We start from the raw sequence: 22,046 nt of genomic DNA, 5'->3' as shown, positions 1-22,046 counted from the left end.
ATCACCACCCATCCCCCAACAACACCCATCTGTTGTTGCTGTATCACTGTCTTGCACTGTTATTACTGCTATAGTGATTATAAAAGTTTTATTAGGTTCCTAACGCTGTTATTGAGACAAAAGCAAGAACTGCATGGTAGAAAAATTATAGTGAAAGCACAAATAGACCAGAAAGTTCTGGCACGGAGAGGAACTTGGGAGTTTGAATCTCACCCACCCTGTTTTGTTACTGCCTTTGTCCCTCTCTTCCAGCCCTTATCAAACTTGGCCTTGAATTACGGCCCCTTTTACTTATATCTTCCTCTCTTACTAGATTGCAAGTCCTGGAGGCAGAGAGGATGTTTTATTTATTTCCTGGCCATAGCTCTGTGCACATAATAGGCCTTAGATAAGCATTTGTTGATTTGCATGGAATTAAAGTTTGGTATCTGGAAATTCACTTAAATTGGAGAATTCAGCGTGGAGGTTGATGAGTTGAATTTGAATTCCCAGTGGCTGATGGACCTCTTGAGATGTCAAATTAAGGGCCTCTGTTGGTTAATCAGGTGATCTTGGTGACTTGAGTTGAAGAGGCTCAAGTGGCAGGAATGCTGAGAAGCTGTGCTAATTTTAGAGGAGGAAGACCCAGCTGTGTGCAGACACTAGGGTGGCTGAGGTGGGAGGAGACACCCCAACCATGGGAGGGACCCCCGGTTGCATGAACAGTCCAGGACTGCTTAGCTTCCCAGTGCCTTGTTGAGCCTCCTGAAGCACAGACAGAAGATGCTGGAGGGACCCCTCCACTGCCTCTCCCCTACCCCCCCCCCACCCCGCCCACTGCCCCACGCTTATGGCCAGGCTGGTAGGGTCTGCTCTGAGCCCGTTCTGCCAGACACCTTCAGACGGGAGGCAGAAGCCCAGCTCTCCTCCACTCTGCCTAGATGCTTTGCCTAGCAGCATTCTCTGCTGGGTGCATAGCTGAGTTCTGTGGCAAGAGGGAGGGAATGTAGCACATCGTACCTTTCTCTTATGTTCTCTCTCCTGGAACGGACACACATTGCTTCCACCTGAGCATTTATTTATGTATTATTATTTTTATTGTTTATTTATTTTTGAAGGAGAGAGAGCATGAGCAGGGGAGGGGCAGAGAGAGAGGGAGACAGAATCTGAAGCCGGCTCCAGGTTCTGAGCTGTCAGCCCAGAGACCGATGTCAGGCTCGAACTCACAAACCATGAGATCATGACCTGAGCCAAGGTCAGATGCTTGACTGAGCCACCCAGGCACCCCTCCACCTGAGTTTTGTTGTCCAAATCAGGTCCCAAGATTTCAGTCCCACGAAGTGCTTAGAAAGAGGATGGGAACAGGAAAACAGATGGCTAAAAAGCCATTTGCAATACCTGTATGAGCTTAGATAGCTATGAAACTTGCTCTAAACCTTAGTGTTGTTTGTGTTAGTATTTTAGTCTTCCCTAAAATAGGGATAATAACAGCACCCATCTCCTAGGTTGTTGTGAGGACTTCAAAAGATGATGCATGTGTATCAGTTACCTAGTGCTGTGTAACAAACAGTGGTGGCTTAAACAAGCACTTATTTAGCTCACAGTTTAACAATCCAGACAGGGTTCATCTAGACAGTTTTTCAGGTCTTAGTTTGACTGTCTCCAGTTTGTGTGATTAACTGTAGGTCATCCTGGTGACTGTTTCTGGAGGTTGTCTGACTGTCAGCTGGGGGTCCCCAGCCATCTTTCATGAGGTATTTCATTCTTCAGCAGGCTAGCCCAGGTTTATTTTCCTGGTGCATTCAGGCAACCAAGAAAGAGAGCAAAAGAAAAGAAGGAGTCTTGAAGCCAAGGCTTGGAACTAGCACGCCAATCACGTCTTCTACATCTTATCAGCCAGCAATGCACGTTCACAAAATTGACCCAGAATGAAAGGGTGTGGATATGGGTGCCACATCTTGGACAGAGCTGTAAACCCACACTAAAAAGCTTGTGGAGACAGAGTTGGGGCCATTCGTGCAATCAGTCTACCAAAGTCTGCCCTCTGGTCAAAATTACTCACATCCTTTTTACATGCAAAATAGACTCATTCCCTTTGTTATCTAGTTAGGTCATAATGCTCAAAATCCAGGATCTTATAATCTACATAAACCCCAGATATTACACTTTACATATGGAGACCTAATGAACAAAAAAGACAAGTGATCTTTCTCTCACACCCCCAACGTACAGTGATAGAGCAGGGACAGCATAACAGGATGGCATAATGGCCATTAATGTTCCCATCCAAAACAGAGTAGCTACTAATCCACAATAATTCTGAAAGTAAAGTTGGGCAGTAAAGTTGCCTGGGTTCTCCAATCTGGGGCAGGGAGTGTTCCTTGATTTGACCATGATTCTTTGCTCTGTGAAAATGTTGCCCCAGTTCATTGTTTTCCATAGCTCTTGGCTTTAGCATTTGGACCCATGGCTATGCTCTCTGAGGCATGCTTTCTTTTCTATCACACTCCAAAAAGGTCTGTGTTGGTAGCTCAGAAGTTTCCTTAGCCTGTGTCCTGGGCAGTGAAGGTCAGGGATACAGAAGACTTTTTGCATTTGGAATAGCCTTACTTCCTATTGGCCCAGGCTCACAGCACTTTAGTGGTACAGCTCATGTTAACAACATTATGGAGTATCTATATATTTTATGATAGCAATCTTCACACTGAAGAGCCACACTCATAATTATCTCAGTGTATACCTCTCTTTCTAGAGTTACTGCTGTGTTGAGATTAGGCTTCTGTAGGATCTTGCCGTTAAGCTTCCTAGAGCCCATTTGTTCATCTGGAAAACTCTACTGGGATGTGTGCTTATTCTTTCACATGTTGTAACAAAAGATCTTATAGCCGCACACTGATTTGACCTATGGCCCCAAGCTTCATTATTTTTAACGGCTTTATTGAGGAACACTTGACATACAGTAAAGTGCACATATTTAAAAACGTAAGTTTTGACATATGTGTATGCCTGTGACATCATTACACCAATGATGATAATGAATGTATGCATGACCCAAAAACTTTTTTGGGGACCATTTGTATTACCTTCCTGTCAACCCCCTGCCCCATCCTATGCAAATACTTTCTGCTCTCTGCCCCTGAGGTTTGTGTTGAGCAAATAGCATACAGTTGCATTTCCTAGGCTTTCCATTTCAAACAGAATCATATAGTTCATAGAACTTTTTGTTTTGTTTAGATTCTTTTGCTTTAGCATATTTATTTTGGGATCATCCATATTGCTGCATTTATCAATTCTTTATTCCTTTTTATTGCTGAATGGTATTCCATTGCATGGATATAGCAAAATTTGTTCATTCGATCAACTATTGACAAATATTTTGGTTGGGTCCAGGTTGGGACCATTACCTATAGAGCTGCAGTGAATATTGAAGTACAAGTCTTTTATTTCTCCTGGCTAAATGCCTAGGAGTGGTGTGGCTGGGACACATGATAGGTATATTTTTAAATTTCTTTGTTTTTGATTTTTAGAGAGATAGTGCACCAGCATATGTACAAGTGGAGGAGGGACAGAGGGAGGGAGAAAGAGAATCTTAAGCAGGCTCCGTGTTGTCAATGTGGAGCCTGATGCAGGGATTGATTCCATGACCCTGGAGTCATGACCTGAGCTGAAATCAAGAGTCAGACGTTTAACTGACTGAGCCACTCAGACACCCCTGAATTTTTAAAAAACTTCCAAACTTCCAGCTCTTTTTCCAAAAGAGCTGTATAAGTTAACATTTTTCACTGTAGCTAAGAGTTCCAGTGGCTCTCCATCCTCCCTGGCCCTCAGTATGGCAGTCTTGTAAATTATAGTCATGGTACACGTGTGTAATGTATCTCACTGTGGTTTTCATTTGCATTTCCCTAATGGCTCAAGATGTTAAATATTTTTTTTCAAATGCTTAATTGCCATGCCTGTATCGTCTTCCAGATGATGTCGGGTCAGATTTGTGCCCATTTTAAAGTTAAATTGTTTGAGAGTTTGTACTGAGAATTCTTTATATATTGTGGATACAAGTTCTTTGTAAGATACATGATTTCCATGTTCCCTCCCAGTCTGTGACTTGTCTTTTAATAGTGTTTTAGAAGAACAGAAACTCTTAATTTTGAAGGAATCCAATTTTTGTCAGTTTGTTCTTTTAAGAGTCATATGTTTACCATTGTATCTATGATCTTTACCCAAGGTCATGGAGATTTTGTGCTGTGATTTCTACTAGAAATTTTGTAGCTTTAGGTTTTATATTTATAGGTCTGCTATGCACCTGGCTTAAATTTTTCTATACGGTGCAAGGTATGGACCAAAGTTCTTTTTATTTTTATTGGTTGAATAATGTCACGTGATATCCAATTGCTCGATTTCATTTGCACACAGACTACCCCTCCCCCGATGAATTGCTTTTGCACTATTGTCAAAAATCAATTCACTGGCAAGAGCACTTCTTGACAAGGACTTCTGGAGATCTACTCCTCCACAAAAGCCATGAGAATGCTGGTAAAAATTGTCAAAATTAACTCTTTCTGAACTCTGAAAAGCAGCCAAAGGCTTGGAGCGATATGAGGCGTATTTATTAAAGAAGAACAGCCAAATCTCAGTAAATAATAGCCTTTACTGCATTTTAACTTACTCTATCCCCATCTCCTTCTTCTTCTGTTTCCATCCCAACCCTCAGAAGCAGGACTGAAGCCCTAACTTCAGTTACTAGTGACCTTAGATGGAGACTGGGTGCCTGGCCGAAGAGAGCACCCAGGTCCTTCCTCCATACTTGGGCACCTTGGGGCTGTATGTTTAGCTGGAACACAGGGACCTTGTGGGCTGGGGCAGGGAGGGGGCCTGAAAGTGGGCCGGACCTAGGTCTTGTGCAACTAGGTATATCAGGCCCGCAAGTGAGCCTTTATCAGGGAGGTGAATGGGAAGCTTTTTTTGACTGTTAACTCAGAGCAGAGAAGCTCAGCCCAGTACTTCAGAGTCCCTCTGTGTGTAATGGGGAGATCAGCCTGGGGCATGGAGTGGATGGGGTTCTAGTCCCAGGAATACCTAGGCTTTCTCTGACACAGGCTGGTGAAATCAGATCCTCAGAATTATTGCTTGATCTGGAGATGATCTCTTTCGGACTTGTCTTGGTATTGTCAAAGTGTGAGGGTGGGTACTTGAGATAACACAATAACAGGAACCTTTACATCTTCCCGAGGCCCTGTAGGAACCCGGCTGAAGAGAGGCAGGGGAACCAAGTGGGTCCTCCTCTGTGCCCCAGGCTGGAGCTGCTCAGAGGGCAAGACATGCTGTAGCCCTTCCTGATGCCATACCACTGCAGACTGTCACATCCCTCCTGTGAAATCACAAAAGCATAGTCCTCCTGAGTACTTTGGTTTTCAGTAGAAACAGGCCAGGGCTGTGAAGAAGACTTCAGAGAGGATGAGAATCTTGGGTGCAGGTTGGCTGCCTGGAGTCTCACTTCCCATACTCAGCCTCTGATTTGGGGCCCCCTCTTGTCTCCCCCAACACTTGCCAGAAAGAACCAAGTGGCCAACACTCCTCCCCAGGAATGGGTATTTAGAAGAGGAGCCAGAGAAGGGTCAGCAGTGTCTAGCCCTAGTGGGTGACCTTAGGCTATTGAAGAAGCCCTTTTAGAAAAGAGATTTTTTTGGTGCTCTTTAAATCCTATCGGGAAAGCATCCAGTTATGCCACCTATATGACTCTCTAATTATTAAAATATCCTGAATTGTGATGCTAATAGCAAATTTGTTAAATGGAAATGAATTCTTAATGTCATAATTTGTCTTTGCTTTTCATCTGATTCATTTTCTTTCTAGATGTCATTTCCTAAGAGTGAATGAAACTTGGAAATATTTCTTGCCCTTTCTGTTGGAAACATATTTAGTAAGACTTCATTCCATCTTGGAATTTAGGGGGTCTTGTCTGAGGGCAGCCTGCCTGATGGGCTCATGTTCATTTGTTTTGGTGTCAGCTGACGCCACCCCCAACAGTCACAGCCTCATCTCCAGCGTGATGATGCCATAGGCAGAGCTGGATGTCAGCCAAGAGGGGACCCAAACGTCTCCAGGCCCATCCGGTCTTCAGTTGCTCATGAGGCCATGTTAGCCAGACCTGTATGTTAGAAGGGCTTGCACAGCCCTAGCCACTCAGGCCTTTCCTGCATGTTTCGGCAGGTCCCTGGGCGTACCTCATGGACTTCCAGACCGGTTCACGCCTGCAGCTTGCTGAGCCTGAAGGAGACGGAGTTGCGTGGCATTTACAGCAGAGGAGAGAAGCTGCTTCTGTCTTCTTCATGCACCCGTCTGCAGGAACAGGTGTGCCAGCACTTAGTGAAACAAATCTACATCTTTAGTTACAGCCCTCTCCTGGTCAGACAAAGGAGTTGGAGAAGGGTCTGATTTCCATGGTATCCACACGTCTCTGTACAGAATCACTCCTACCCTCTGACATTTGCAGCTCTTTGTTCCCACAGGATAAGTGGTCTTGCAGGGAGTCCCTCAGTCCCTGATGTGACAGGCTTGTGCTGATCCCTCCCCCAATGAATGAAGGTGCCTGCAGTGACTGACCCTGTGCAGTGAGCCCGGCTCAGGAGCAAATTCCACGATGTAGCACACAGCCCATAAATACATTCACATGTTGAAAATATTCCTTAAAGTTAGATCAAGTTAGGACAGCTTTGCCTAGTGCTGACACACAGAGCCTCTTGGCCACTCACTGGTTCACTCAACACAAATATGAAAGTGAGATGAGCTGTCAGGCATGAAAGGTGAAATGAGGCCCTGATTAATCTGGACATATTGATTCACAACTGAATAGAATTTTGTTCATTCATTCAACAAATATTTATTAAGTATCTACTGTGTTACAGGCACTCTTCTAAGTGAGTGCACATAGAAGTGAGCAAAAAAGATAAAAATCTCTGCCCTCCCCTGTGTGTGGGGAGGTTATATTCTAGAAGGAAAAATAAGAAACATGTGCAATATAAAGCGTGTCAGATGATGATGAGTAATATGAAGAAAGATGCAGTGGGGAAGGGAGGAGGGCTGGGAACGAGGATGTTGGACCTAGAAGTAGTCAGGATGACATTGGAACAGAGACGTTGTGAGGAAAGAGAACCTTGAAGATAACTGGGCAAGAGCACTCCAAGGAGAGGAACAGCCAGTGCAAACGTCCTGAGGTGGAAATAGGCCTGGTGAGCTGGAGGAGCAAACTTGCTCATCTGAGCTGAGTTGAGGAGACCTATAGGGGATGAGGTTGTAGAGAATTTTATGGGCCATTGTAAGGACTTTGCTTTGATGCTGGGTGACGTCAGAAGCCATAGGAGCGTTAGAGCACTGAGGAGACATGATCCTCTCTATGTTTTAATAGGACCATTCTGGCTGTGGTGTTAAAACGAGACTGTAGGAGGACAAGGTCAGACTCAGGGAGAAAGAAGTCCATCACAAAAATTTAGGCAGGTGATGATGGTGGCTTGGACTAGGGTAATAATGATGGAAGTGGTAACAAAAGGTTACATTCTGGACATACTTTTGAAGGTAGGGCCCACAGAGCTTACCTGATGGGTTGAAAGTGGAATGTGAGAGTAAGAGCAGAATCAAGGGTGACTGCAAGGCTTTTGCCCTGAGAAACCAGAATCACAGTGCTGCCCTTCACTGAGATGGAGGAGTGGGGGGAGGAGCAGGGTTGCAGCCCCTCAGGAACTAGGTTTTGGACATGCTCAGTTTGCAATGCCTAGGAGATAACCTAGCACAGATACTAAATAGGCAATTGGCTATGTCAGTGGAGAACTCAGGGGTGGAGATGGGCATTTGGGAATCTTTAGCACTTTGATGGTCTTCATGGCCAGGGACCACAATAGATTAGAATTCAGATCCCAGGGAAATAATGATTTTTTAAAAATACAATTCTACCCATGTTTTCAGCAAGGAAAGGGAAGCACTAAAGAAATGCTTTTCAGGAGTGCCTGGGTGGCTCGGTCAGTTAAGCGTCTGACTCGTGGTTTTGGCTCAGGTCATGATGTCATGGTGTGTGGGATCCAGCCTTGAGTTAGGCTCTGTGCTGACAGCACTAAGCCTGCTTGGGATTCTCTCTCTCCCTCTCTCCCTGCCCCTCCCCAACTTGTGCTGTCGCTCTCAAAATAAATAAGTAAAACTTAAAAAAAAAAAGAAATGGTTTTCAGGATGGGAACAACTCTCTTAAATTGTGTTCTGTTTCTTTGTTCAGCTGTGTGTTTTCATTCTGAATACAAGGGAAAAAAGTTTTCACTGTTAGGGAAGGATTAGCATGGAATTGCTTCAAAATCCAATTCAAACTGTGATCCCCACCTGAGGTGTTTCAGAGAGAACAGCCCAGGAAAACAGGGATTGCAGGAGAAGGCTCTTCTGTGCAGGTACGAAAGGGGGAAATGGTGCTTAGAGCTACCAGGGTTCTGGAAATAACTTTTTTTTTCTCAAACTGAACAGTTGAGAAGAAGCTTTTAACATTTTAAATATCCCTTAACCATGGATATTTATTTCTGTGAAGTGATTTACATATAATACCTACAGGTTTTAAGGGGAAAATACATCTTATTCTGAGCTATAGAAATAGAGTGTTGGAAGCTTTTCAGGGAATAGAGAACAATAAAATAGAAGGGAAAATGTCAGAGTTCACTTTCTTTTATAATTCATTATTTTGAAGGCTCCCAAATACATTTTTTAAAAGTAGTTATGGGGACACAAGTCTATATTTTCCATCAATTTCCTAATTAAACAGGATTTGGAAAGAAAAGTGTTTTGCTCGCTGATAGGATTCTTTACATTGAAGATACTGTAACGTGAGTTTTATAATAGTGTAATATAATATCTGAGCAGCTTGACTGGTTCGCTTGCAGATAAGACTCTGCTGCATCTTACAAGCTATTCCTTTAGTGATTTATCTTTTTTTTTAATTGGTGAGAAATACAACATGTAGAATGGTTTCTTATAAAACCAAACATAGTCTTGCCATATAATCCAGCAACCACACTCCTTACTAGTTGCCCAAACGAGTTGAAAACTTATGTCCACACAAAAATCTGCACACAAATGTTTGCAGAAGCTTTAACCAGAATTAGTAAAATGTGAATGAAAGAAACCAAGATGTCCTTCAGCAGGTGAACGAATATATTAACCATGGTATGTCCAGGCAACAGAAGATTACTCAGCACTAAAAAGAAATGAACTATCGGGCCATAAAAAGACATGGAGGAATCTGAAATACATATTACTGAAATATGAAAAGATTACACCTGCATGATCCCAACTACATGACATTCTAAAAAAGGCAAAACTATAGATCATTGGCTGCCAGGAGCAGGGGGGAAACCAGTAAGTGGAACACAGAGGATTTTTAAGGGCAATGAGAATACTTTGTGTGATACCATAATGATGGATATAGTCACGATACATTTGTCCAAACCCATAGGATGTACAACATCAAGAGTGAGCCCTAATGTGAGCTTTGCACTTGGGGTGATCATGATGTATCAATGTGGGTTCATCAATTGTAACAAAGGTTACAATGGGAAATCTCTATCTTCCCTTCACTTTGGCTCTGAACCTAAAAATATCATGAAAAAATAAAGTCTTAAAAAAAAAGGACGGAAGGGAGAAGAAAGGAAGGAGTGAAGAGAAGAAGACAAGGAAGGAGGAATTCTTTATTCCTTCTCCTCTTCCTGCTATGACAAGATAAAAGGGGATAGGGTTGATTTCTGAGTCACCATGAAATGTGGCCTGACCCACCTCATTGGAACCCTGATGTGAATGAGAAATAAATTTTTGTTGGGTTCAGCCGCTGAGATTTAAGGGTTTAGGTATTACTGCAGCATAGCAGAGCCTATCCTAACTAATACAATTCTTTTCTCAAAGCTATTCTCACACTTTGTGGAGTCTTAGGCAGTGGGGTGGTCTGGTTCCAAGAGAGCGTATGCTTCAGACAGGGGCCTCCTATGACTCCGTTTGGGCCATCGCAACACTGTTGATGGCAAGATTTCCTGAGTGGTGGTTACCAGATGGATGTTAGAGTCAGCCTCTTCGCTCTGGCCAGGTGGGTGCATGGATATGCTGATGGGATTCAGTTTTCATCCTTTGCATGGAATTGAAGTGGTCTCAATCCCTAATCAAGGAGACATGATCTTCCATAGAAAGAACAACATCTCATACAAAATTGTGTGTTTTGGGCCATCTTTCATCTACCTTTGAAGTGATTCATGACTCTCTAAGCTAATAAAATACCTTGCTGAAATAAAACGATCTGTCCAAGCAAATAAAAACTCTGACAGAGTTACTGGATGGCATTTCCTAGGGAGCTATAACTATGATAGCTAGTTCATTGAGAACTAAGTAGAAAACCCAAACACTGACAAACCTGCAAAGGAGAAATGGATCCCCACTGGGGGGAGTCTGTGCCAGGAAGCACTCTGAGGTCATAAAATATATGGACTCTCAGTGTGAGAGGACTTCAAGCAGGCACCCGGGCTGGCTTCTTGCCTTGGGCATGCCACAGCCATTATTCACCAGGCTTCACATGTTTACAGAGCATTCCTTTTGCATCCACCTCGTCCCAGGCTCTGTGGGGCCGAGGGAAAAGAGGAGGCTGTATCTCTCTTAACAGGATGCCTGTAGATCTGCTGGGGAGGTGACATTTATTTGGAGACACAATGAACCACAGAAGGGTTAATGGGCTCAGCAAAGCAGAGACATACTAATGAAGTTAAAAAATTAAAAGGGAGCTGCACTTCAATGAAAAGATCAGGGTCACCCACCTCCAGTGTCCTCATTGTCGGTATCATCTTCTCGGAGTGGGATGGGGGACTCTTGATTGGGACCCCTTACAGATTCTCAACAGATGGTCATTTGATCTATGCTCACATATTTCCAGTGTCTGGGAACTTATTGCCTGTCAAAGCAGGTGTGTTGGACAATTCTTTATATTGAGTTGAAAACTGCTTTCATCTAACTTCTACCTACAGATATAAGACCTGCCCTCAGGATTAATATAGTGCGAGTCTAATCTATTTCCCACACAACAGTCCTGCAGATATTTGCTCCCAGCAACCAGGCTATGTCTCCCCACGCATACACATGACTCCACACACCTTCTCTCCGGGCTGAGCTCCCAGCTTTATTCAGAAATGCAACCTAGCTTTCAGACCCCTCAGCTCTGATGGCCTCTCTGGCTTGTGTGGGCTGTTAGAGGCCCTGGTGGGAGTACTGCTGCTTACATTTACCTTGGTTGCCCTGCTGACTGTCACCCACAGCAGGTGCTAGAGTACTTGAGGCTTGAACAGTTTTACTGCTTAAACTTCTCTATTGCAGAGTGAAGCTCCTGGCAAACTCCCCTTTCTGAACTAACTTCTCCATTGTTCAAGCATGACAGAAAGGCAGGCCATGCTATTAACACCACCTGTGTGACAGCTAAGCCCACTTTCCTCCTGCCAGTAATACAGCTAAGGCCTGTGTTAACATTTCTGTTCTCAAGTGAGGAAAGCTGTTCTCTTGGCCCAATGGAAGGGTATTGGTGAAGGATATTGATATCTTTTTTTTTCATTTACTTACTTATTTTGAGAGAGGTAGGGAGAGAGAACAAAAGAAAGAGAGAGAATCCCAAGCAAGCTCCACTGTCATGGAGCCTGAACCCACGAACTGTGAGATCATGACCTGAGCAGAAACCGAGTCAGATGCTTAGCCAACTGGGCGACACAGGCACCCCAAGGATATCAATATCTTTAAAAATATTTTTTTAATAGTTTAAGTCTCACAAGAATTTGTAAAACTAATGCATATATCTCACATGCATCCTTCATGCAGCTTCCTCCAGTGATAATTATGCTACCATTCTGCAATGTCAAAACCAGAAAAATGGTATTGGCCTTTATAACTCAGTTACAGACCTTCCCGGGATTTTACTGGCAATCCTGTATGTATGTGTGTGTGTGTGTGTGTGTGTGTGTGTGTGTGTGTGTGTGTAGTTCTGTCATGTTTTATCACATGTGTAGATTGAATAACTTACCACAACCAGGCACAACACTGTTCCGCACACCAAAGAAGCTCTCACATTACCCCCTAGAAGTCACATCCTTCCCCCAACCCTAACCCCTGGCAACCTCTGATCTGGTCTCTATCACCATAATTCTGTCACTTTGAGAGTGCTATGTCAGTGAAATCATAGGGTATGTAAGCCTTTGAGATTGCCTTTTTTTCCCTACTCGGCATAATGCCCATGGGTATCTTTTGCTTACATGTACTCATGATCATAAAGAATTGTCTGGTTTCATATTCTTGTTTTGCACAATGTGACAAGGCCGCCTCAGTGTATACAGTTAAATAAATAAGCCATTGAGTTGAGAGTGGGAGAGTGCCTCGTGCCCCTACAGCCGGTACCTTGAGCATTGGTAGCATGAGCTGGGTGATCCCATGAGGCTCTCCTGGCTGGGCCTTGCAGGGTTCCCCTGGGCTCTGGGACAGTGAATGACATAACCCAAACTTCTGCCTCTCTCTACTGTCTCTGTCCTTTAAAACGGTAACGGTGTTCATGGCCCGAACATTTCAGTATTTTAAAAAGGCAGGCATAAAAATCAAGAGTAATTAAACTTGTCAACCTATACGTTTTTTTCAGGGAAGCATTTTAGCAGGGACAATGGGCTGTCATATTTCTAACTCCATGGTACATGCCTTCAAAGGTGGTCTGTATTCTAAAATTGTCTGATCTAGAGAAAAGTTGTACAAATTCAGTTTCTAACCTGACTTTGTTAAACTCAGAAGTGATTAGCCTTAGAGTAAAAATACACGAAACGATTTGGCAAATAATATCACTGCTGAGTGTTCCCAGTGTAGATGAAAAAGTAAGGTGTGTAAAAATTGAGGATTAGATAGAAAAGAGAAATGCTCATGTTTTAGGAATGTAAATAATTGTTTAGTGAGCTTATCTGTTTATAGCATTGCACTCTACGAAGAATTTGTTTTTCCCCACCTTTTGAGAAATCTGGCAAGTTTAATGGAATGCAAATTTTCTAAAGCAGTCCTCAAAAAGTACATATTTCTTGGCTATAGATCAGCTAATGTGTTTCATAGGTGAATCAAAGTAAAAATCAAGGCATTTTATAGATATGATCAAACATATGTATATGATCAAACAAACAACATAGATTCTGGAGATACAATTATTTTTTAAATTCAACAAACATTTACTGAATGCCTACTTTGTGAAATGCCTGTCTGCTAGGCATCCAATAAATATTTGTTGAACAAATGAATGAATACACAAGGACAAGTTAATAAGAATGCGACTAGATATCTTGGATTTTTAAATGAGGCAAGCGATGGCAACTTCAGGATAACGCGGGAGTCCTTAAAGAATGTGTTGTGATCCACATACTTAATCACAAAGTTATCTTTATGAACTAGAGCTTTTTGTATTTTGTTCAAACCGATTTTCAGAAAATGATTAGTAAGTAGTATGGGTTAGGTGTTCGGAATCCGCTGGAAGCCACTTTGCATGTTTTCTCACCAGAGAAAACAGTGATGCTACCTTTTTTGTTGGTATGTCCAAGTTGGGCTTGAATAATAGTGCCAACTTCAGGGCTGTTCCCCAGGTCACAGTGACAGTAAAGGATGAAATCAGGGTTTGCATACAGGTGCTCATCTCCAAAGCAGCATCTCATACCCTCCTCTACCATTCCTATTCTTTTCTGCTCCTGTTTGTTCAGTGACGCCAGTGTGGATTGCATTTGAGGTGGGCCTCACTGGATTTGCTTTAGCTCCTCGGAAACAATAATAGCTCCTTCTTTTCCATCAAAGATTTACCCCCTCAGACTCCTCCTTTGATCAGTCTAAATTAGTGAGTGCGATTGGGGATAAAGAAAATTAAGATCGCAAGCAGGTATGGAGGCAGGTGAAGCGGAGAAGTAGGAGGGCCTCGGGACCCAAGTGGTCACATTGACATCAGTTTGCCCTTACCCACTGACACAGCCTGGGGAGATGGGACAGGGTGGGGACCTTGTGAATTTTGGGTTTGTGTACTGAGAAAATGGGCTGTTGCAAGTGGCTCCATGCCAATGCAAGCCCTGTGGCCTTGACCACACCTCGACGCACAGGATGCAGAAGACCAGTGGCCAGCAGCATGGCAGCAGTGAAGGCCAGCCTCTGCTCTTGGCACCCACTGGCAAAGGAGTTCAATCCTTCCAACCTCAGCTTAGACATCACTTCATATGGAAGGATTTGGCTTGCTGGATTTTCCTGAGGTGCTCTGTCTTCCCCTGCTCTCTTGTCATTACTCTTTAAACCATCTATGTTGACTGTGAGTTCTAGGAGGGCAAGGAGACCATCTGCTTGTTCACAGCTTTGTATTCAAGCATAAAAGAGGGCCTAGGGGCACCTCGGTGTCTCAGTGTGTTAAGCCTCTGACTCTTGGTTCCAGCTCAGGTCATGATCTCACAGTTTGTGAGTTTGAGCCCCATATCAGTCTCTGCGCTGACAGTGTGGAGCCTGCTTGGGATTCTCTCCCTTTCCCTCTCTCTGCCCCTCCTGCATTCTGTCTCTCTCAAAATAAATAAGTAAACTTAAAACAAAAAAGAGGGCCTAGAACAGTGTAACTTCTTAGTTAATAATCATGAAATAATCTGTAATGTTTTCCCAAGCAAGGGAAGAAATAAATGTTCTGGAGACATTTCATTTACAAGGAACAAATGAAACCTGGAGCTTCTCTTGCTCTCTCAATTTGAACATATTGGGTATGTAGGACTCCTGGCTTTATTCCCTCAGACCCTCATTCTTTTTATGGATTTTATCTGTTTCTCTCTCTCTCTCTCTTTTTTTTTTCCCTGTTCCTTGCTAACCTCTTACTCCTTCATTTCTTCCCTTCCTTTTACCCTTCGATCTCTCTGTGTCTTTGGTTTGATTTTGTCTATTTCTCTGAAATTCTTTTTCTGGAGTATAAACATACATACTGATAGCTTAAGAAATTGATAAGGGATGAAGCTATTGTTCTTAACAACTTAGGAACAACTACTAGGACAATAAAAACAAAATGTATAATTTTCACACCAGCTGAAGAAAATTACATCCACCCAGCAGAATATACACAAAGTAAGGGAGAAAAAAAGCAGGTATGTAAAATTGGAAGCATAAAAAAGGCAGAAATAAATATTATAATATTTGTAATAAATATAATATAGTTAAAATTATAATAAATGTAAATAGTTAAAACTTATTAACCAAAGTATAGACTCTCTAATTGAATTAAAAAGATAAAATCAAGCAATATATTGCTATAAGATAGATAAAACCAAAAATATACAGAAAGGATAGAAAAAATTTACCCAAAATAAGTCCAGATAAAGATTATAATATCAAAGTAATAATTTAAGACATTAGATATTACAAGGGGAAAAATAAAGGTATTATATATTGATAAAACAAATAATATATCAAAAAATACAGTGAACATGAACATATATGTCCTATACAGTATAAGGTCAAAAAACATAAAGCAACAACTGATAGATCTAGGATGAGAATAAATCCAAAGCATAGTTGAAGATTTTAAATACATCCTCTCCAATGATAGTAGTTGAAGCATATAGAAATAGGCAAAGATAGATGATCATAGTAATGTAGTTTATCCAGTCTGTCCCCAAGGAAAAAAGTACTTTCATATATACAGGGAACAGACACAGATTACATCCTAGTCTACTTTAGTAAATGTAAAGGAATCAACATCATATACACAACACAATGTTCCTGACAATGATGCAACTAAATTGAAAAAGTCCTATATCTCTAGACATAGGAAGAATACAGCCAAATATCGTTGGGCTATAAAAGTAATCAAAGAGAAACTATTAAATACTTAGAGGTGAATGGCAATGAAAACACCACACATCATATTTTGTGGGTCATATTAAAATTTACTTGGAAGTAAATTTATAGCTTTAAATACTGCAGAAGTTAGGAAAGAATACAAAAACAGAATAGGGCTTTCAACTTAGCACATTCAAGAGAGAAACAAGGTAAAACCAAATAAACAAGAAGGAAGGACCTAAATAAGAATGCAGGCAGAAATAAATAAATCTAGAGAACAAAAACAAATGGGAAATGAGCAAAACTCAAAGTGTTCTTTAGGAAGACTAATGAAATAGATAAGCCTCCGGCAAGACTGGTAGGAGAGGGAGAGGAGGAAGAAAATGTGAATAAACAAAATATAAGTGAAAGTGTGTATAGCTATGTGCTAATAAATTGGATGCTCTGATGAGCTACATAATATTGCAGAAAAATGTAAAAATGCTAAAAGTGGCCTGAGATCTTAGAACTGTAACCCTTGAAGAAACCGAAGTGGAATCTTCATCACCCTTTCCAAAAAAAGCCCCAGCTCCCAATAGTTTTACAGCTATGTTCAGTCTTTCAAGGAAGAGATAATCCCATTCTTACAAAGTTGCTATAAAAAAATAGGAATAGAGAGAAAACTGTTCACATAATTTTATCCGATTATTGTGACCTTGATTCCAAAACTGGATAAAAGCAATTCAGGAAAAAGAAATTATGGGCCAATTGCACTATAAACATAGGTGTGAAAATCCTAAATATGTGAGCTAATTAGAGGTAATGGTTTAAATTAAATTTATCCAAGGAATTCTAGAAAGTTAAAGCTTTAGAAAATCTATTAATGTGATTTAATGTATTAATGGAATAAAGGAGAAAAATCGTGTCACTTTAGTAGACGCATGGGAAGCATTTGAGACAGTTCAACATCTCTTCATGAAAAAAAAATAACATCATCTGAGAAAATCTGAATAAAAGGAAAATTTCCAATCTTAAAGGCTATCTACTAAAAACTTATTATTTTTTTAATGTATTTCTTACAGCATAGTTTGTGAAGGAGTTGTTTCAGGCAGCCCAAGAGTGTTGCTTTAGGAGAATGGATAAGAAAATGTAGTCTATACATTTATTTCTTAAAAAAAACCCACTACACAATAATTGGTAAAAATAAACCAGGTTTTTATGTGGTCGTGCAAATAGAGCTTAGCACAGTGTTGAGGAAAGGAGAAGGAAGTAACATTTTGAATTATCACAACAAACATATATAAAACAACATTATATAGTTTTGTTGGATACCCCCATGTCTAGTGGCATTAATGAATATGTTAGAGATCGTACCTACGCACAGGGCAGAAGAGATATGGAAATATGAGGCGAGGGGAGAGGATCAAAAAATAAAACCAGAAACGAGTCTGCACAGTGAAGCGTGTGAACTGTATGATTGAACTGAACTGTGTGACTCATTCAACTTTGTGCACTCAGGACCAGAAGAAAATATTTAAAACTCCTGTCTATTCATTGAAGGTGGTAACCTGGGTACACCCCAGTATCTCCTTGGGGCTAACTTTTCTCATGACCACCTGGGCTCAGAGTTTCCTATCTTGCTATGTTCCAGCTGCCCACAGTGTTTCTGCATCCACCATCCTCTTCCAGGCCGGGCCAGCCCTTCAGGCCACATACATGCCGGACCCTGCCCAAGGTGTCCGGGAAGGGCTCTCCCGGAGGCCTGGAGCAGTGGAGAGGCAAAGGAAGGTGGGTGGTCACAACATTGAAACAACCAAACTCCCCATTGAGCTCCAGACTCGTGTGGCCAACAGTCCAGTGACAGACACCTCAAAAATTTTTATTATTTTTTTAACGTTTTTATTTTTGAGACTGAGGGAGGGAGGGAAAGAGAGAGAGAGAGAGAGAGGGCCAGCCAGCCCGGGAGGGGCAGAAAAAGAGGGAGGCACAGAATCCGAAGCAGGCTCCAGGCTCTGAGTTGTCAGCACAGAGCCCGACACGGGCCTTGAACTCACAGACCGCGAGATCATGACCTAAGGGAAGTTGGACGCTTAACCGACTGAGCCACCCAGGCGCCCCAGATGCTTCAAATATTAAATGTCCAAAAGTGACTTCTGGATTCTCCACCTGCTGCTCTGCACTTGTGACTCCCCTAACCCTTCCATCTCAATAAATGACTCTTCTCTTTCACTCAGACCCCACGATCATGCCATTGTTAATTCTTATCAAGTGTAAATTCACTCTGTAGCCCAAATCCAACCACGATTAAAACGCCACCCTGTGACAGTATATTGATAAGTGACATAAGTCAGAGAGAGACAAATACCATATGATTTCTCTCATATGTGGAATTTAAGAAACAAAACAAATGAGCATAGGGAAAAAAGAGAGACAAACTAGAGAACAAACTGATGGTTACCAGAGGGGAGGTGGGTGGGGGATGGTTGAAACAGGGGATAGAGATGAAGGAGGGCACATGCTGAGATGAGCGCTGGGTGTGGTATGTAAGTTTTGAATCACTATATTGCACACCTGGAACTAATACAACACTGTATGTTAACCATACTAGAATTAAAAAAAAAAAAAACAATACTATGGTACACACACACACACACACACACACACACACACACACACACAAATATGCCACCCTAGTCCAAGCCAACTTGTCTGTCATCTGAACTACTGTCATGGCCTCCTAATTGGTCTCCCTTCTTTTGTTCTTGTGCCCTCCGTCTATTTTCCACCCAGTGACCAGAATGATCTTTTAAAGACATAAACTTACTCTCTTGCATGAAAACTTCCATGGCATCCCCATCATATTTGGATTAAAATGCCAGCTCCTTTTCACGACCTATGCAGCCCTATGTGGTCTAGCCAATGGCATCCCCTCTGGCTGCTATTCCCACCACACAGTCCGGATGAGTCCTCTCCATGGCTTTGCTGCTTGCACACACCAAGTCGGCTCTTGCCCGGCGGCCTTCACACAGGTGTCCCCTCTCCCTGGAATGCTCTCGCAGCTGCCATTGGTGCCTTCGCCACATCCCCTTGGGCCTCCACACTTCTGTGCACACAGCCTGACTTCAACCTGCCAGCAGCTGCCTTTCATTACCTGGGCAGTTTCTCTCAGAACAGGTTTCTCCTCTGCTTGTGCAAATGGTGAGTCAGACGTGCCAGAGAATGAATTCCCCCATGAAAGCAGTCCTCCAACAATGACAGGGGAGTTGGTGTATGAATACTGTAGCTCTGGCAGCCCTTTGGGTGGAAGGAGATTTGGAGGCATGTGTTTTACACTGGATCCCAGAGGCCCCAGCAGGATGAGGTTCCATCTACCCACAGGGCTAACTGACTTGATGACGCACCCATGCGAAGCTCCCTTCCCTTCTCTGTTTCACTTTCCTACCCCCCACCCCCCACCAGGCCTTCCTGTAACTGCCTCTTTTTAAAAAAAAAAAAATTTTTATGTTTATTTATTTTTGAGACAGAGACACAGCATGAACGGGGAGGGTCAGAGAGAGGGAGACACAGAATCTGAAGCAGGCTACAGGCTCTGAGCTGTCAGCACAGAGCCTGACGCGGGGCTTGAACTCATAGACTATGAGATCATGACCTGAGCCGAAGTCGGATGCTTGACCGACTGAGCCATCCTGGTGCCCCTGGAACTACCTCTTAAACTGTCTGCCCATGAATCTTTGTTTCAGTTCTGCTTCTGGGAGAACCCAGACCAACACAGCACCAACTCCAACAGGTCTCCTAGAGAAGCGACATCGCACAGTGGTTAGAAGAGTGGATCCTGGGATCAGATTGCCGGGGCTTAAAAGCCTGGCCCTTCTGCTTACTCACTTGGTGAACTTGGGCTCTTGTGTTCTATTTTCTCATCTGTCAAATGAGAAGTGATCAGAGCTATTTCAATTGGGGTGTTCAGGGTTTACAAGATACCATTTATTGAGTGTTTACTACATGCCAGGCTATGTTCTACGTGAAACACGCTGATTAATGCTTTTGATCCTCATAGCAACACATTGCTATCTGATACTATATTCCATTCACTTTGTTCACTCTTTGGTGACTGTCTCCCTCAATAGGGCCCTCAGTCCACAAGCATAGGGACTCACTGTGTAGCTGACCACTTTATGCCTAGCTCCTAGTACACTGCTCACAGCAGACACTCAAGGCACATTTGTGCAGTAAGTGACTCTTAATCAACACCATTCTTAAAAGGACCTTGAAGGGTCCCCCGCTGTGTACCTCTCACTGGACAACAAGATGGAATGGTTTGAAAATTGCTTTTAAAAGCATCATGTGCTGTGAGTAGGGGTGGGCATTGTGGGCTTGACTTCGGCTGTATGTGTGGAGACAGGAGTCCTGTTGGAGGCTCAGCCTTAGTCTAAGTCAGATTAGAGGTGAAGATAAAGGAAATGCTGATTCCTGAACACAGGTAGCAGTTGTTGGGAGGAAGAGGTGGGCCTGATAGTTGAGGGAGGAAAGAAGGGAGATTCTGGGGTCTGAAGCCTGCTTCTAGATTACATGTAGATCCATAACACACATAGGAGGAAACGGGTGTGGGAAAGAGATGCTGAATCTAGTTGGAACTGTGTTGGCTTTGAAGTCTGTGGGTCACCTGGTGAGGGAAGAAATACGGTCTGCAGCTTAAGACTGAGGTGACATGTAGAGATGTAAATTTGTGGGTCTGTTATGGCATGGAAGAGGTTGAAGCAGTGGAAGGGAGTGGGATCACCATGTGTCCAGAGAGAAGCCTTCTGGACTTCTCCCTCTAGAGAGAACACCAGACGGTTCTTTCTGAAGATCTAGATGGGGCCAGGGCAGCCCTGAGGACTGTGTACCCCCTGGGAAGGGCCTGAGACCTGCCTTCTCTGTGCCTTCCTTTGCACTAGTCCTAGGAACTCTGCCTCAGGGTGTTTGCCATTTTTCTCTTCTTTTCTGTCCTTTGCCTGGAATCCCCATGGCTCTGCACTCAGCTCTGGGAGGCCTGCAAGGCAGGTTAGGGGAAATCCCTTTCATAGGACCAGCCCCATCTGCAGAGGTCCAGGAGGAAAGAGAGCAAGAAGACTTCACTCAGAAGCACCAACCTTGGAAAACCTCTGGGGATATAGGCTGTGACCACTGGTGACCCAGAGCAGTCCAGAGACAGGTAGAATCACTGGCCAGGGTGCCAGTGCATGAGGACTGTCCCCAGGGGTTGGGGGGTGGTGGTGGTGGTTCAGGATATGAGCGCTGAAGTCTGGCCACCTTGACTTCAAATCTCTATTTTGTAGCCTGGTGTCTTCTGGTAGGTAACTTCTTTGAGCCTCCCAATTCTAGTATGTAAAAAAAGCAAAAGAATTGTACTCCAGAGGGCTGTCGTGAGGATTAAATAAGTTAAGGGCCCTAAAGGATTCACTATGTTGTAAGTCTCAGTCACTGGTGGCTGCTATGATTATCAAGCACACCGTTTACTCAAAGGGAAAGAGAGCCTAGAGTTAGGAACAGGCTGGGTAAGGCCACTTGGCCTGGGAGAGGCAGAGCAGTGGGGGCTGTTAGGAATCGACTGTTTGCCTAGAAACGAGTCAGTTGAGCTCCCCCGCCCCCCACCCCAACCTTCTTCCTGCCCAGGCAAGACTCTTTTTCGCAAGTGCAGAAGCAGATGAGGAGAGGTTGAATGAGCACGTGAATGAAGGCATGAAGGAGTAAACAAGAAATAATGAGCCTTCGGTTATGGCCTATCAGCACTGACCTTTCTCCGATTTCACGCCGCTGCTGAGTGTGGGGGTCGCATCTGAAATGAGGTCTGGGGAGGTCTCTCATCAGTTGCATGCGTGTGCGTGGGTGTGCATGCGCCGTGCTGGCGCCTGTTGAGATTAACATGGGAATAAATCACAAATGTTTAATCTTCTTGGTCCCTTGACAGGCCAGTTAAGCAGAAGTTATCAAAGACATAATTTAACTTGGGCTTCTTTTTCAGTTTCCATCCATCTTAGCGCAGACAGTGGGGGACTGTAAAGTGTCTCATGAATTAGTAAAGAGACATCAACGTATTCAGCCTTTACTGCTGTATCGACTTCATTTTAGGATTTGACCACAATAAACAGCGAAGAACTCATTTCCTGCCCAAGATGCAGAACAGTTAATCCTCAGCAGGAGAGAGAAGATTCTAGGCAGGGGCCTGAGTTGGAGCAGGGAGGGATCCTTTCCTGAGA

At 43.1% G+C, this 22,046-nt stretch overlaps 1 protein-coding gene across 5 annotated transcripts in view; it reads left to right on the top strand.

Annotated features, from left to right (window-relative positions):
- Window positions 1–22,046, top strand: part of FSTL4 (follistatin like 4) — a 651,440-nt gene that overhangs the window by 187,510 nt on the left and 441,884 nt on the right. For 3 of the 5 annotated variants that reach the window (XM_047857699.1, XM_047857180.1, XM_047859176.1), the window contains one exon: window positions 6,187–6,327. The exons of 1 other annotated variant lie outside the window; for it this stretch is intronic. The gene's annotated coding sequence lies outside the window, so the exon portion shown is untranslated. Of the gene's footprint in view, window positions 1–6,186; window positions 6,328–21,574; window positions 21,636–22,046 lie in introns of those variants that run through there. One more of the 5 variants, XM_047860624.1, reaches the window with a different exon arrangement.

The sequence above is a fragment of the Prionailurus viverrinus genome, chromosome A1, assembly GCF_022837055.1.
Source record: "Prionailurus viverrinus isolate Anna chromosome A1, UM_Priviv_1.0, whole genome shotgun sequence".
Lineage (NCBI taxonomy): Eukaryota > Metazoa > Chordata > Mammalia > Carnivora > Felidae > Prionailurus > Prionailurus viverrinus.
The sequence above is the reverse complement of the archived record's forward strand: the minus strand, read 5'-3'. Positions and strand labels throughout refer to the sequence as shown.